Below are 17,919 nucleotides of genomic sequence, written 5' to 3' on the forward strand. Positions count from 1 at the left end.
AGATAGGGTTTCACTGTGTTAGCCAGGATGGTCTCAATCTCCTGACCTCGTGATCCACCCACCTCAGCCTCCCAGAGTGCTAGGATTACAGGCATGAGCCACCGTGCCCAGCCAGCCTTCCTGAATTTATAACCATCTTGTTGGTTTTCTGATAACACTCATTCATCAATATCACACTTAACATAGGCCCTAGCTCTGCCACTTAACTAACTTTGTGATCTTGAACGAGTTCCCAGCATCTCCAAATCTGTTTTATTATTTGTAAAGATTTGGTAATAGTAGCACCTGACTTGGAAGGATGGAATGAGGATTAAGTGTGTGTGTAAAACTCTCATTGGTGTCTGTTACATCATAAACACCTATAAAATGTTAATTATTATTATACAGAAAGCATGCTTCTGTTTTATAGCCCAAGATGGGTACAGTTTATGTTTTAGCAGTTGTATTGTACTGCAAACTCATTTAAGCCTGTGGTGAAATCAGAAAGTTTTAATCAGTTCTACTGAAGCAAAAGTGGACTCTTGGAGAAATATTTTAATTTGTAATGATAGAATACCTTTCATAAAACTCTTAGGAGATTTTGAAATATTTTTAAATATTTACAGTATAAGTCAATTCTGCAGAAAGTTATTTTGAATAAACCCTAAAACATCAAGTCATCTTTTATAGATTAACAAATGTTAAATATCTCAGCATTAAATAGTTTTAAAATCAGTCTATGAAATTGGGAGTGTTTGGTTGCTGTTTCTCATGGTGTTTTTGAATTATGTTGCTAATATAAACAGTACATTTACTATGTTTATGAAATGTTTTAAGTTTTTTCTAAAATTTATGATGGAAATTGAGGCCAGTATACATATTAGGCCAGTGTTTATATAGGGGAAAAGTAATTATCTCAGTATTCTAGGACGTTTTAATTAAAGTGTACATATTTTAGCTGAAGTTTACTTATAGTTGTATTAAAAAGTGCAAGTGAATTGGAAATGCATTGAAACATCTAAACCTAAAATCTGTATCAGTATTAGCATATAGCAGATACACGAATATCTGGTGCTATTATATATTAAAGTTTATATATAATACTGGTGTTAGATTTTTTTTTTCTTTGAAATGGAGTCTTGGTCTGTTGCCTAGGCTGGAGTGCAGTGGCATGATCTTGGCTCACTGCAACCTCCAGCTCCAGGTTCAAGCGATCCTCCTGCCTCAGTCCCCCTAGTAGCTGGGATTACAGGCACACACCAGCATGCCTGGCTAATTTTTCTGTTTTTAGTAGGTTTCGCCATGTTGGTCAGGCTGGTCTTAAACTCCTGACCTCAGGCGATCTGCCTGCCTTGGCCTCCCAAAGTGCTGGAATTACAGGCGTGAGCCACTGTGCCCAGCTGGTGTTAGATTATTATCTTAAAATTAGATTGGATAAGGAAATGAGCAGTAAAACCCTGAAGAATAATATGTCTTTTTTTTTTTTTTTTTTTTTTTTTTTTTTTTTGAGATGAAGTTTTGCTCTTGTTGCCCAGGATGGAGTGCAATGGCGCAATCTTGGCTCACTGCAACCTCTGCCTCCCAGGGTCAAGCGATTCTTCTGCCACAGTCTCCTGAGTAGCTGGGATTACGAGCATGCACCACCATGCCCGGCTGATGTTGTATTTTTAGTAGAGATAGGGTTTCTCTATGTTGGCCAGGCTGGCCTTGAACTCCCAACCTCAGGTGGTCCAGCCGCCTCGGCCTTTCAAAGTGCTGGGATTACAGGAGTGAGCCACCACGCCTGGCATGTGTCCGATTTTTAAATGGCACTTCATTTTTATCTAGGAATATAAATTTTTTTTAAAAAATTAAATCTTTTGGCCCGGTGCAGTGGCTCATGCCTATAATCCCAGCACTTTGGGAGGCCGAGGTAGGTGGATCACCTAAGATCAGGAGTTCGAGATCAGCCCTGCCAACGTAGTGAAACCCCGTCTCTTCTGAAAATAGAAGAATTAGCCAGGCGTGGGGGGTAGTTACCTATAGCGCCAGCTACTCCGGAGGCTGAGGCAGGAGACTTGGTTGAACCCTGGAGGCAGAGGTTGCAGTGAGCCAAGATCGTGCCATTGCATTCCAGCCTGGGCAACAAGAATGAAATTCTGTCTCAAAGACAAAAAAATTTAAATCTTTTAAATTAAAATCTTTATTTCTGTAGTGCAAATTGTCATTTGACTCCCTGCGTAATACATATTTGCTAATGGGAAGGAGAAATAAATATTTTTTTATCTTTTAATTGTAGTTCCTAATACCTTCTGTTTTTTCGGTATTTTGGAAGTTCAGTTTAGGAGGATAAATTTGTTTTTTAAATGCGAATGAGGTTTTATTTTCTAGGGAAGACTTCTAATACTTGATTTAAGCTGTAGCAGTAATGGTACTGTAGAAATTTGAATCTGTCAAGTAATGTGCTATAAACCATAGAAAATGTCAGCAGCGTGGCTCCTCCTGCTGTCACAATAGGACTAAGGATCTCATTCTCCCTAATAGGTGCTGTGACACGGTGATACTTGGTACTAAAGGCACTCCACTGACTCTGTAAAAGTGTTCTTTAGTTGGTAGCTGTTTAAATAAATTGGCTAGACTTAAGGAAAACAGAAAAATGCCTTCTTTTGCTTACTTTGGATAAATTGATTGTATAAAGTAATCCTTACTCACCTAGTTTGTGGCCAGGTATAGAAAATCTATGGGTTAGCTATATGCATATTGTTACATAAGTGTCAAATACCAATTGGAATGTTTTTATTTTTCAAATTTTTCTTTAACAACACTTACTTACCTAGCTATAATAGTGAAAGCACTCCTTAAAATTTTAGTTGATTAAAATGTGCGTAAATTTTATATGTCTCAACTCTGTTTCATGTTAAATGTGTTACAGGAATGAATCTGAAGTCTGCTGCAGTAAAACACTGAAGGCTTTAAAATGTTTTCTTGCATAAAACTCAAAACTTTTAAGTAGCTGCTTATGAGGATAGGGAAGGCAGAAAGCTAATGTCTGTCTCAAGATACAGGACAGCTGTTTGCTCATCAACCTCAACTGTGTGAGTAGAGACTTAAGCCTGTAACCCTATGTAATTGGACATAGTAACTTAATTTTTTTTTTTTATTTAAAATGCTTGAAGATACACTAAGTCATCATCATTTTTAGGGTGTATTTTTTTTCTGGTGGGTAGGATACTGAGGGTGGAGTGGGTGGTAGATTTTCATTTATATAATACTTTGCGTAATAACATTTATAACTAATGTTATTAGTGGTCACGTATCTTTTTTCAGAATTATTCTGAGCATTGGAATCTGCATTACTAATTTTGTTATTGTGAAGCAAAAGATTGTAATTCTTTAGATTGCTGTGTGTTTTGTAGTTGATTTCAGCCATTTAAAGTTAATATTTTGACCAGACAAGCCTAAAAAGAAATTACTTGGGATTATGATGTTTGATATTAATATGGAAAATTGCCTCGGGAAATAAATTATAATTTTAAAAGTTAATATTTTAAAAAATAGCTTTATTTAATCAAAGCGTATATCAAAACACAAGCACCCTTGTTCCCTAAATGGAATCGAAAGTTTTTAAAATTTGCCAATTTCATTTGTTAGAGTACTTTGACTAACTGAAAACCCTGTCGAAGAAAAAAATTCTCCTTTTCCTTTCTCTAAGTTATCATCTTAAGACTCCATGGCAGGATGGTGCTTGTTTTTTTTCTACCCTCCTCCCCCCACTTTTTCTTTATGGATTTAGGAGTGAGATTCTTAATTGGATGTTTTTTCTCTCTCTTTAGAAGAATGCATTGTTTGTACAGATGGATTGATTAAATTACAGAGCATTGTGTTGAACAAAACGATGAGCATGTAGACAGAGACTTATAAAATCTTGTTAACTGTTCACTGAGGCATGGAGTAGAAGGAACGTTACGTGGTATAGTTGCACTAAAATGAAATTACTGGCCGGGCGCGGTGACTCAAGCCTGTAATCCCAGCACTTTGGGAGGCCGAGGCGGGTGGATCACGAGGTCGAGAGATCGAGACCAACCTGGTCAACATGGTGAAACCCCGTCTCTACTAAAAATACAAAAAAAATTAGCTGGGCATGGTGGTGCGTGCCTATAATCCCAGCTACTCAGGAGGCTGAGGCAGGAGAATTGCCTGAACCCAGGAGGCGGAGGTTGCGGTGAGCGGAGATCGCGCCATTGCACTCCAGCCTGGGTAACAAGAGCGAAACTCCGTCTCAAAAAAAAAAAAATAAAATAAAATAAAATGAAATTACTTTCTCTTTCATAAAAAATGTGTTGACTGAAGGAAAGTAAAAATGGAATCAGTCAATGAGAAAACATTTAGAAAACATGTGAAGAATACACATTGAACATGGTTTTTTTTTTTTGAGACGGAGTCTCACTCTGTCACCTAGGCTGGAGTGCAGTGGCACAATCTCAGCTCACTGCAACCTCTGCCTCCCAGGTTCAAGTAATTCTCCTGTGATTTCAGCCTTCTGAGTAGCTGGGACTACTGGCATGTACCACCATGCCTGGCTAATTTTTGTATTTTTAGTAGGGGGGCGGTTTCACCATGTTGGCCAGGCGGGTCTCAAGCTCCTGACCTCAGATGATCCACCTGGCTTGGCCTCTGCCTCACGAAGTGGTGGGATTACAGGTGTGAGCCACCATGCTTGGCCGAATATGAATATTCCTTTTTTTTTTTGAGACGAAGTTTTGCTGTTGTTACCAAGACTGGAGTGCGATGGCACAATCTCAGCTTACCACAACCTCCGCCTCCTGGGTTCAGGCAATTCTCCTGCCTCAGCCTCCTGAGTAGCTGGGACTACAGGCACGCACCACCATGCCCAGCTAATTTTTGTATTTCTAGTAGAGATGGGGTTTCAGCTTGTTGACCAGGATGGTCTCAATCTCTTGACCTCGTGATCCACCCGCCTCGGCCTCCCAAAGTGCTGGGATTATAGGCGTGAGCCACCGCGCCTGGCCCTGAATATGGATATTCTTAATGAAACTAGTCAAAAGATACATGGCAGAAATGGAGAGATACATGTTGCTGCATTCAAAACTAGTGAAAAACCCAAAGGTTTCACTTTGCCCATTATTTTCTTTTTTATATTGGTCAGTAGATATGTAGCATTGTGTATATCGCCCTGTGTATATCTCCAGAGGTTATCTAGTTCCTAATCTTTCAATAGTTCTAGAGAAGAAATACTTATAATCTTGTTTAATGATGACAAGCCTCACTTTACTGCAGTGGGTCTGTAATACGAAATTTAATTCTTAATTTACAGCCATTTGGCATTTCCCTTGTGAAGTTTTAATTTGATGCTGCTATTTTGTATACAGTACTTCAGCACCCTTCCCTCGTCTTTTTTAATTAGTGTCAAAAATAAAATTCAGGGTGAGAGAAGGCTTTGGAACATATTAATGAAACTTTGATTTTTAAAATGAGATTAGGCAGAAAGAACACATAATAGCAAAGAGAGTTGCTTTTATCGCTGTAGAGGGTTTAGGGGGAAATTGTATGATAGTAAACTGGTTCCAAATTTCTTTTTATCTCTCCGAGATGATTCTCTGTGTTCTTTTCTATATTACTCTTCTCTCAAGGGGGTAAAGTGCTTCAGAAGCTAATTAACTTTACTCAGATAGAATGTACATGTAGGAATATGTGAACACCATATATCAAACTCTTCTACTTTATTCCCTCTGCCTTGCTCTACCCTTTACCTTACCACAGTAGTATAGGCTTCTCATTGATCCTGTACCCAATTCTGTCATTTAGTTTTGCTTAGATTTTTAAACGTATTTGAGCTGCTTTTATGATTGTATAATGCAGTATGATTAAAATGAAGTTCATGGGTCATTTAAGGCCATGTATCATGTTTATGTACACAGGCTATAGAGTCTGGCTCCCTGAGTTCAGATTCTAGCTGTCCCTCATAACATCTCTGTGATGCTGAGCTAATTACTTAAACCTTCCTGGGCCTCAATTGTGTATTCTGTAAAATAGATACAGTAATAAATTGCTGCCTGTTGGGATGTTGTGAGGTTGAGTGAATAATCAGTGCTTGCAAATTTTATTATCATTACTAAACCCATTTCCTCTTTGGGAGGAGGAATACTAGGTAGCATATTATAAGTGCTTGAAGTAGTAGATTTTAAGGCTTTAGGATTAAGAATTTGAACATTACAATGTAGGGTATTTTCAAATAAGGTATCATGAGAAATATCTCCAGAACAGTAGAATAGAAACCTTGACTCCCGGCTGGCTCACACCTGTAATTTCAGCACTTTGGGAGGCTGAGGGGGGCAGATCACGAGGTCAGGCGTTCAAGACCAGTTTGGCCAACATGGTGGAACCCCGTCTCCACTAAAGATACAAAAAATTAGCTGGGCACGGTGATGCATGCCTGTAATTCCAGCTGCTGGGAAGCTGAGGCAGGAGAATCGCTTGAACCCAGGAGGTAGAGGTTGCAGTGAGCTGAGATCTGTGCCATTGCACTCCAGGCTAGGCGATGGGGTGAGACTCCATCCCAAAAAAAAAAAAAAACAAAACAAAACTTTACTCCCCTGCCTTCCCATTCTCAATCTGCTATATGCGTTACCCTTGTTTCACATTCTCAGAAGCCACATGTGGCTGATAGCTGCTAGATTGGACAACACTATTCTAGATAGTTGTTTTTACTAGGTAGTATATTTGCATTAAACATGCCATTTATTGATGACACAATTCTGTTTGTCTGGAACATGAAAGATTGGCTCTTGCATCAGATATAACTCCACAAATAAAGAGAAGAGGAAGCAAAAAACATTTCTTCCAGAATCTTGGTGAAGATCAGGTATATTTTCTCTGGGTTTTATGTAAAGTGATTTTTAAACAATTTATAAAATTCATTATAGGGTAGTTATTTTATTTTTTATTTTTATTTTTGAGATGAATTTTGACTTTTTACCGAGGCTGGAATGCAGTGGCATGATTCTCCTGCCTCAGCCTCCCAAGTAGCCGAGTTTACAGGCATGCACCATTGTGCCCAACTAATTTTGTATTTTTAGTAGAGATAGGATTTTACCATGTTGGTCAGGTTGGTCTCGAACTCCTGATCTCAGGTGATCCACCTACCTTGGCCTCCCAAAGTGCTGGGATTAAAAGTGTGAGCCCCGTGTCCAGCCTGGTTATTTTTAAATAAAGGTATTTACAGGTGAATCAAGCAGTGTTGCCAGCATTGAAGTCTGTCAGTGACTACTTCTTGGATTAAAGTGAGCCATCTGTTTATATGTGATGTGGAAATGAAAACTAACTTCAACATTTAGATGCTTGCAGAGTTTTTTCTAATGTAGAAGCACCTTTGAAGACTGGCAGTGTTATGGGTGGTAGATTAATTTAGAGTCTTTCAGGAAGGACTAGGTTTCAGTTAGTGGTTTTACTTATGAGAGAAATTTATCTGTTTGAGATGATTCCACTAAAGGTTAAGTCTAGATTTCAGCACTGATAATCATTTTTACTTTGTACTTAGAAACAGTGTAGGTGTTAGGGGAGATACCAAAGGATAGGAACAAAGTATTAATGTTGTGTTCTAAAAGAAATTACTGTTCACTGGTTTCTAATCAGGGACCAGAACATATGGAAACAGAAATGCATTTTAACTAAGGAAAGAAAAAAGGATTATTTTAAAAATCATTGGAAAATCATTTGGAATTGAATTGCAAGTATATAGCCTTGGTACTTTTTATGTGTGTGCTATTCTGTCTCTTCCCCACTCGTACCCATGACTTTAGGGTTCATTGGGTCAGTATTCATCCAGATCTAATTAGCTTGTCTGGAGGGTTTATCCATGGTACTAAAAGGGCGGCAAGAGCTGAGTTACAGTATACAGATTGTCTTAGAAGGGAATGTTAGCAGGGAGGCAGTGAATGGCATGTGTGACTTCAGTTTCTTTAACTAATTAGAAAAGAGCACGTGTGAGAACGTTACCTCCCTCATACAGATTTGGTGAGGACTAAGTAAGATAAGCTGTGTAAAGTGCTTGGCCCAGGGCCTAGTACATAATAATGAGTTGACGTTTTCACTGAATGCTTACTCTAATACATACCTAATTATATAGTTTTTCCGACCTGATTTTTTTTAATTTAGGGAAAAAATTTGGAGAACTTAGTAGGATAAATTGGTAACTTGGGGATATTCACTCAGAACATCTCAATTCAGTGTGGTAACTGCCTAACTGAATTTTAACTCTCATAACTAGCGGTCTAGATATGCTCTAAAGTGTTCATGATACAGTATATCAACCCTACCTCAGATTGGCTTACTGTTGAACATTGTTGAATTTGCTCTTAATCAAGAACTTAGAATAGAGTGTCTGGATTTTTTTTTTTTTTTAGCAATTTGACCCCCGTTATTTAATTGAAATACTTTACAGAAACCAGATATGTAAAAATACCAAAACCAAACTATTCTGTTTGAAGCAGAGATTTGTAACCCATTCTGCCTTCTCAGTCTGCTTTCTCCCTACCCTTTTCTTCTGCCTCAGCAACCCTTGAAAAATCAGAAGCACACTAAGAGGAATAAATTTTATAAAGGATTGCCTAGATGATAAGCTTGAATGATAGGTTCATCATTATTAGTATTTTTTTAAGAGATAGAGTCTTGCTCTGACACTCGGGCAGGGGTGCAGTGGTGCGATCTCAGCTCACTGCAGTCTCAATTTCTTAAGCTCAAGTGATACTCCCATCTTAGCCTCCTGAGTAGCTTGGACCACAGGTGTGCACCACCACACCCAGATAATTTTTAAATTTTTTGTAGAGATGAGGATCTCACTATGTTGCCCAGGCTGGTCTTGAACTCCTCATCTCAAGCAGTCCTCTTGCCTTGGCCACCCACAATGTTGGGATTACACATGTGAGCTGCTGCCCCTGGCCAGATTTTATTTTTATCTTTGGCTCCATGAAGACTGGCTATTAACTGAAGTTGGCCGTGAGACTGTTGATTTATATTAGAACTAAAAACCCAGAAACTTATATTTTACTTTACAATTATTATTGCCCATGTCATGTTGTGTTTTACTTGTAAATAAACTATAGATGAAATGCTCTTATATTATCTGGGGCAAGATTTCATTGTACTTTTCTGGAGTCATTGATTTTGTTTTTCCTAAGTAGTCATATTCTTTGCATTAGCTACCTGAAAGAATAGAGTCAAATGAATGGCTTCTAATTAGCAAATAGGCCCTTATGGACATACATTTTATTTATTGACAGTATTTCTAACCTTTTTTTTAAAACCATTTTTCCTTGGATTTGACTATTTTTGCTTGCTTTTAATATTATCATACAGCATGCATTTAAAAAAAATCACCTTGATTTCTTTTCAGATCAATTTAAAGTGTATGAAAAATGGTAGTATTTCATGAACAGCACTTGTGAAGCTTCCCGTTTCATTCTAAGGTGGTAGGATTCCCTGTTGCCTGTGGGTTTAAGTTCAGACTCCTTAGCATGGATACACAGCTTTTGTGATGTGGCCTTATTCTGTGTCTAAGATCATTTCCCACTGTCCTGTATTCTAGGCACACAGAAGTCTCCCCGCTAGACCACATACTTGCTTTTATCCCTGCTTTAGAATTAAAAATACTGTGCATAAGCCCGTGGTAAATTTCTGTTGCCAGTTATCCAGAATAATTGATAACATCTTTTTATAAACTTTTGAGAGGAGGATATTGGAAACCATTTCATCACACTTTTAATAAAAAAGCAGTGTTATCTCAGGTAGAAGTGAGGCCTACTCACAGATCTCCTAACAGGTGATTACTGTCTCTGTGGCAAGGAGGACTTTTATGAACCTGCCCTTGGTGAGCTGTGGGTAAATAAGGAGTCTTGGATTTATGACTGCAGCTACTATTAAATACCTGATAGTTTGCAGCTTTCTCTCTCATGATGAACTGTAGATATGTGACTTAAGTAAGCTACCTAATTCTGAACTGAGCTTTATATTGCAACTTATGGGTTAAAAAAATATTTTCACAAGCACTGTCCCATTTGACCCCTCAAAATCCTATGGGTTAGAAAGGACAGGCATCATATATACCTACCTTAGATGAAGTACTTTAGGGCCAACCATTTATCTAAGTAGGAAGTGGCAGAATCACAACCAACTTGAAGATGAGTCAGTTCTTTTTTCTTTTTACTACGTGTCTATTTGTCCTGGTAGATGTAGCTGTGGTTTTGCAGTGATTTATAGTCATACTTCCATTGTTGATGCATTTCTTAGTCATCCCCACAAGGTGTGTTACATTTTAAGGGAAAGAAAATCAGTTTCTGAAATACCTCGCAATCATCTCTGGCATCCATTTTTGTATGCTCTATGTAATGAGAGTGGTATATTCTAAAACTTTGTGGTTTTGGTGCTTCTTAGCGTTTTGTGGTTTCGTGGCTAATGAAGTTGTAATTTTGAAGTTAGATGTGATGTTTGTGCAGATACACGAAAATCAGACGTTAATATTTCTATTCATGTACCTACATTGATCCTTGAGAGCAGAACTGTGTGTCCTAAATGTCTTTTATAGTACTTAATAGTTAGCGGAGTGATAGGTATGACCAGTAAATTTATCAAGATGTACTTGAACAAAGAGCTATGACAAAAGAAAGTAAAACTGGCTTACAGTCACAGAATTTTGCTATGTCTTCCCTGATAATATTTCTAACCAAAATAGTTGTGAAATGATTGATTCATCCAGCACGTATTTGAGTACCTCCTATGTGCCTGGTATTAATCTAGAGCAGGAATTGGCCAACTATGGCCCACTCACCAAATCCTTTCCAGTCACCCCTTACTATAAATAAAAGTTTTGTTGAAACACAGCTATGCCTGTTTGTTTACTTTTTTACTGTTAAGGCGGAATTGAGTAGTTGTGACAGACTGTATGGCCCACAAAGCCTAAAATATTTACTATCTGGTACTCTAGAGAAAAAATTTGCCAGTCCTAATCTAGAGTGCTGGGAATATAACTCTGAAGAAACTAAATCATTTTTCTGTGTGTTAAATTTAATTTTTTGCTCTCATGTCATAGGCTCTCTGTTCTTAGAAACTTATTTCCTTGTTATTCACATTTTAATTCATGTTAAAGGACAATGTTGATTTTTTTTTTTTTTTTTGAGATGGAGTTTCGCTCTTATTACCCAGGCTGGAGTGCAATGGCACGATCTCGGCTCACCACAACCTCCACCTTCTGGGTTCAAGCAATTCTCCTGCCTCAGCCTCCTGAGTAGCTGGGATTACAGGCACGTACCACCATGCCCAGCTCATTTTTTGTATTTTTAGTAGAGACGGGGTTTCACCATGTTGACCAGGATGGTCTTGATCTCTCGACCTCGTGATCCACCCAGCTCGGCCTCCCAAAGTGCTGGGATTACAGGCTTGAGCCACCGTGCCCGGCCCTCAGTGTTGATTATTAATAAACAACTGTCAGTTGTTTTCCTCCGAATTTGTGTATCTTTTTCCCCAGTAGCCCTTTTCCTTGAAATGGGAGACTGATTAAGAGCTATGTGCCCCAAATCTCTGCAATAAGATTTTTTTTTTTTTTTTTTTTTTTTTTTTTTTTTTGAGACGGAGTTTCGCTCTTGTTACCCAGGCTGGAGTGCAATGGCGCGATATCGGCTCACCGCAACCTCCGCCTCCTGGGCTCAGGCAATTCTCCTGCCTCAGCCTCCTGAGTAGCTGGGATTACAGGCTCGTGCCACCATGCCCAGCTAATTTTTTGTATCTTTAGTAGAGACGGGGTTTCACCATGTTGACCAGGATGGTCTCGATCTCTCGACCTCGTGATCCACCCGCCTCAGCCTCCCAAAGTGCTGGGATTACAGGCTTGAGCCACCGCGCCCGGCTGCAATAAGATTTAATAAAAATAATTTGTTTTATTTTCTCTTTTTGGAATCTCGCTGTGTCACCCAGGCTGGAGTACAGTGGTGTGATCTTGGCACACTGCAACCTCCACCTCCTGGATTCAAGCACTTCTCCTGCCTCAGCCTCCTGAGTAGCCCAGGTTACAGGCATGTGCCACCACGCCTGGCTAATTTTTGTATTTTTGGTAGAGACAGGGTTTTACCATGTTGACCAGGCTGGTCTCAAACTCCTGACCTCAGTCTGCGCCTCGGCCTCCGAAAGTGCTGGGATTACAGGCGTGAGGCACGGCGCCCACAGGTGTCTTTGTTTAGTGCACAAATTAGAGTCATAGGTAGCAGGCCTTGCTGACAGACCTAGATCTCTTCTTAAACAGCAAATTCAATTTCTTTAGAAGGAGCCTTTCTAGTTTTTTGCCTTGTCATAAAGCCTTAGGTACTAGTGGTGTGCAGGTGAGGTGGCAGGGCAGCTTCACTGATACGTTCAGTCAGTATTGAATGCCTACCATTTACCAAGCATTAGTCAAAGCATCAGTGAGCAAAATCGAAAAAATCCCTGCCATTATGGAGGTAACATTTTAGCATAGGGAAGATACAATATAAAATTAAGATTAGGATAAGGACATTGAAGAAAAACAAAACTGGAATTGATGCTGGGGACAATTTTAAATAGGGTGGCATGGGAAAAAGGTAACATCTGAGCAGAGACCTGAAGAGGTGAAGAACCTAGTTATAAGGATTTCTGGAGAGTAGAAGGAATAGCAAGTACAAAGACCTCAGACAGGAAAATACCTGTCATACCTGGCAGTGTGTATGGTAGGAAGAGGAGTCAAAGAGAGGAGGTCATATAATGGGGGACCAGATCATGAAGAGCCTTTAAGTCATGGTACATAATTTGGCTTCTAATGCTTTTTAAGTTGGGAAGCCACTGGAGGATTTTGATTAAACAAGCAGTGTGATTGGTTTAGATTTTAACAGGATCGCTGGCTGCTATGTTGAAAATGAACTCTACGGGGGCATATGTACTAGAAACTGTGTTATCAATTGCTGCATAAGAAATTAACCCACATTCATTGGCTTAAACAACAGATATTTATTATCTCACGCAGTTTCTGTTGGGAATATAGAAGTGCCTCAGCTGTGTGGTTTGGGCTCAGGGTGTTTCACAAGGTTGCAGTTCACATGTCAGCCAAGGCTGCAGTCATCCAAAGACTTGATCAGGGCTAGAGAAGATCAGCTTCCCAGTTCACTCATATAGCTGTTGGCCAGAGACCTCAGCTACTCATCACATGGGCCTTTCTTCATGACATTGCTGTCAGCTTCTCCAGAGTGAGTTACCAAGAGAGAAAGCAAAGCAGAAAAAAGTGTCTCTAATGACCTAGACTTGGAAGGCATGCCGTTACTTCTATGGTATTTTGTTGATCTCCCAGCCCAGCAGTGGTACAATGTGGGAAGGTACTGCATGAGGCCTGACTACCAGGAAGCTCAGGGAATTGGGGCAGGCCACCTTGCAGTCTGGCAACAAACAGAAAATGAGGTTTAAAAATAAGATATACCATATATAGTAGATTTTAAACAAATACCTAGGAATATCTAAAAGATATGCCAGACCTCGTCACAGAACACTATAAAACATTATTACGAACCTAAAGGAGAACTAAATAAACTGAGAGAGATAAAGTAGTATTGGCACGTTTGTAGATTCAACACAATTCCAGTCAAAATCTCCTTGCCTCCCCACGGCCTCCCAAAGCGCTGGGATTACAGGGATGAGCGGAGGTGCGGGACTGGGAGTACTGTATTTTCAGTCTGAGGTTGGTGGAGTCACAGGTGGTCACCTAAGGTGGGAATGCCAATAAGAAGTTTTCTAGAATCTATCTTCAGATGCAAACAATACAGTGGCCTCTTGGTGAGGTTTATCATTCCACTATAAATTTATAGTCATACAGAGTAAGTATATAGTAATATATTATATTGCTATAAGGAAATTTTTCTCATAAGTTTCTTATAAAGTTTTCTTATAAGTGGGAAGGGCTCATCTTACCACTCTGTACTATGGTACTAGTTTAGAGTTCAACGTGCGTTCTTATTTAACTAGACGTGTATTTTTTTTTCTTCTCTTGAAATTAATAGTGAAGATCCCAAATTGAAAAGGCCAAAGATTGCTTATAAGATCAGTCAGGTAGCTAAAATTGAAGGTGGTCTTGAATTGGAGAGTGCAGGCTCTGCCTAATAGGACCTTAGCTGATGGGTTTTAATTTTGGGACCATGAGTCCAGTATTGTCAGGTCTTCCTATTTTTCAACAGAAGAAATCTGGAAAAAACTGCTGTACAGGCAAGGTGTGTTGACACACCTGTAATCCCAGCACTTTGGGAGGCTGAGGCCGGTGGATCACCTGAGGTCAGGGATTCAAGACCACCCTGGCCAACTTGGTGAAACCCCGTCTCTACTAAAAACAAAACTTAGCTGGGCATGGTGGTACATGCCTGTATTCCCAGCTACATGGGAGGCTGGGGCAGGAGAATCACTTGAACTTGGGAGGCAGAAATTATAGTGAGCCGAGATTATGCACTTCATTCTAGGCAACAAGAACGAGACTCTTGTCTCAAAACAAAACAAAAAACTGCTATGCAGAGAAATGACAAAGCAGTCTGTACAGTAGTCCAAAATCTCCATACATTTATCAGAGTGAATAGCATTCATCCCAAGTTATGTATCTTGTTTTGTATCAAGTTATACTTTCTGATCTGTTGGCTTTATAATCATTCCTGAATTTTTTTTTTTTTTTTTTTTTGAGACAGTGTCTCACCCTGTCACCCAGGCTGAAGTGTAGTGGTACTATCTCAGCTCACTGCAGCCTCTGCCTCTAGGGTTCAAGCAGTTTCCCTGCCTCAGTCTCCCAAGTAGCTGGGATTACAGACATGTGCCACCACACCTGGCTAATTTTTGTATTTTTAGTAGAGGTGAGGTTCCACCATGTTGGGCAGGCTGGTCGAACTCTGGACCTCGTGATCTGCCCACCTTGGCCTTCCAAAGTGCTGGGATTACAGGCATGAGCCACTGTGCCGTGCCGGATTTTCTTTCTTTCTGGTTTTTGTTTTGTTTTGTTTTCAGACGGAGTCTTGCTCTTGCTCTGTTGTCAGGCTGGAGTGCAGTGGTGCGATCTTGGCTCACTTCAACCTCCATCTCCTGAATAGTTGGCACTGCAGGCACACATCACCATGCCTGGCTAATTTTTTTTTTTTTTTTTGAGACAGAATCTTGCTCTGTTTTGTGAGGCTGGAGTGCAGTGGCACGATCTCGGCTCACTACAACTTCCACCTCCCAGGTTCAAGTGATTCTCCTGCCTTAGCCTCTGCAGTAGCTGGGACTACAGGTACACGCCACCAGGCCTTTAATTTTTGTATTTTTAATAGCGATGGGGTTTCACCATGTTGGGCAGGTTACTTTCTTATCTCTTGACCTCATGATCCGCCCACCTTGGCCTCCCAAAGTGCTGGGATTATAGGCATGAGCCACCATGCCTGGCCAGGTTTTTGTATATTTGTAGTAGAGACAGGGTTTCACCATGTTGGCTAGGATGGCCTGGATCTCTTAACCTCGTGATCCGCCTGCCCTGGCCTCCCAAAGTGCTGGGATTACAGGCATGAGCCATGGTGCCCAGGAACGGATTTTTTTTTAAATCATCGATGCATAAAGTTTCCTGCTACCCCTCACCATCCCTTATGTCTGCTTATTACCCATATGATAGTTGGAGATACAAAGGCTCAGAACTCTTAGAATTATTGCATGCAGCCAGGAAACACTAATCTCAGGCACCTGTGCCAAGTTAGGTAATTCCTCTTTTGATCAGTTATTAAAAAAAATTATAGTGTACCACAAATCCTATTTTGCTCTCTTCTGGTATCCATTTGATGCCATTGCAAAGAGAATTCACCTAGTCTCAGTTTTTAGTTTTCCAGTGATTAAAAATAGGCAGAGCGGCAGGAGCTTATTTTCCCACTTCGTGTTGCTCTACTAGTTGGAAGTTTAATGCGCATTCTTATTTAACTAGACATGTTATGTGTATTTTTTTCTTCACTTGAAATTGTTAGTGACGATCCCAAATTGAAAAGACCAATTTCAATTTGATCTTATAAGATTGCTTATAAGATCAGTCAGATAACTAAAATTGAAGATGGTCTTGAGTTGGCTAATAGGGCCCTAGGTTTTAATTTGGGGAACATGAGTCCAGTATTGCAGGATCTTCCTATTTTCAACAGAAGAAATCTGCAATTGTGTAATACTCCCCAAGTTTTGAATGCTGACAAGTAATTTTTAAACAAAGTAATAGTTACTGCCAATCAAATATGGCTGTGGGTCAGATTTAACTCAGGTTTGCTAGTTCACAATTACTGGACAAATTCATCATTATAAATTATATTTTCTCCCTATTTCTTTCGAGAGGAGGGAGAAAAAATGAATTGAAAAAAGTATGCATTTTATAACTGCCTTGGGCTATTGGTCATTCTTGCTGAATAAGTATTTCAGTATATAAATTATGAATATTGCACTGTGCCCTCATAGGGAATTGAAACCAGGGAAATTTAGTAACATGTCCAAGCTTTTACAGGTAATGAAATGGCAAAGCTGGGATTCCAGCTGCTGCCGAACTGACTCCAAGCCCATTCTGTTTTCATACACCATACTTTCTAGGGAAATTAGGCTGCTCGGGTTAAATTATGTAGAGCATGAATGCTAGGTAGAGTACTCCTTTCTGGGACAAGTATTATACAAAACAGAAGTAATTGATGAGAACTGGGAGTTTTAGGAGAATTTTAATAAGTGGATTAGGAGGAGGGGTAGTAAACTGTTAAAAATAACCCAGGTACGAAGCAGTGAGAACCACAGTTGGAATGGAAAATAAAAGAGCATGGGACATTTCAAAATAAAAATTATTGGAACACAGCGACTGACCTTAGGGAAGGAAGCACAGGAAACTAGGTTTAGTTGACATGTATGTGCTATTATAATTGAGTTTATGTTGCATTCATTACTATTCTTTTGTCAGAATTTTAATAATTGGTCATGAATTTTCTTTACAGTCTTAAAGCATTTAATCTTGAATTTTTTATCCTGCTAAGAACTTCTTAGGTAAAAAGACATAAAGGAAAAACATTTTTTCAAGAGCATGGTTATAGCTAATTAAAAGCTGCATAATATGTTAAGATTGAACAAGTGAATGGAATTCAAAATGTATACTTAAAGGGAAGTAATAAGAATTAATGAATGCTCAGAAAATTAAAGGTTTTCAGGAATATGGTGGACTTTGGTAGTGTTTTCTCTCTCTCTCTCTCTCTCTTTTTTAGGGGAACTTGGGCGAGTTACTAAGTCTTTCTGAGTATCTTTTTTTTTTTTCTTTTTTTTGTGACGGAGTTCCACTCTTGGTACCCAGGCTGGAGTAACAATGGCGCGATCTCAGCTCACCGCAACCTCCGCCTCCCGGGTTCAGGCAATTCTCCTGCCTCAGCTTTCTGAGTAGCTGGGATTATAGGCACGCGCCACCATGCCCAGCTAATTTTTTGTATTTTTAGTAGAGATGGGGTTTCACCATGTTGACCAGGATGGTCTAGATCTCTTGACCTCGTGATCCACCCGCCTCGGCCTCCCAAAGTGCTGGGCTTACAGGCGTGAGCCACCGCGCCCGGCTTTTTTTTTTTTTTTAATAGGGATATCAACACCACCAATATCATAGGGTTCTTAGAAGGATTAAATGAAATATAAATAATAAAAACAGTTTCTGGCATATAGTAAACTCTGAATAACTGTTAAGTATTGTCTGGGATGTTAGAGGGAATCATAGGTTGGGGATTTGACTGTGAATGTCATGAAGAGTCAGAAATCACATTTTATGAATTCTCTCCAACTCAGACTTTTATTTATTATACTATGCTAATCATTTAAAAAATATCTGATAGATATTTATCAGAAAATTAAATAAAAATGTATTATACCATGCTAATCATTTTTTAAATCTCTCTTTGAATT

At 39.4% G+C, this 17,919-nt stretch overlaps 1 protein-coding gene across 4 annotated transcripts in view; it reads left to right on the plus strand.

Annotated features, from left to right (window-relative positions):
• Positions 1-17,919, plus strand: part of ZFAND6 (zinc finger AN1-type containing 6) — a 63,291-nt gene that overhangs the window by 25,411 nt on the left and 19,961 nt on the right. For 2 of the 4 annotated variants that reach the window (XM_039479863.2, XM_003921685.3), the window contains exon 2: positions 2,891-3,053. The exons of the other annotated variants lie outside the window; for them this stretch is intronic. The gene's annotated coding sequence lies outside the window, so the exon portion shown is untranslated. The remainder of the gene's footprint in view (positions 1-2,890; positions 3,054-17,919) is intronic. 4 annotated transcript variants of the gene reach the window in all.

This window comes from Saimiri boliviensis, chromosome 5 (assembly GCF_048565385.1).
Source record: "Saimiri boliviensis isolate mSaiBol1 chromosome 5, mSaiBol1.pri, whole genome shotgun sequence".
Taxonomy (NCBI): Eukaryota; Metazoa; Chordata; class Mammalia; order Primates; family Cebidae; genus Saimiri; species Saimiri boliviensis.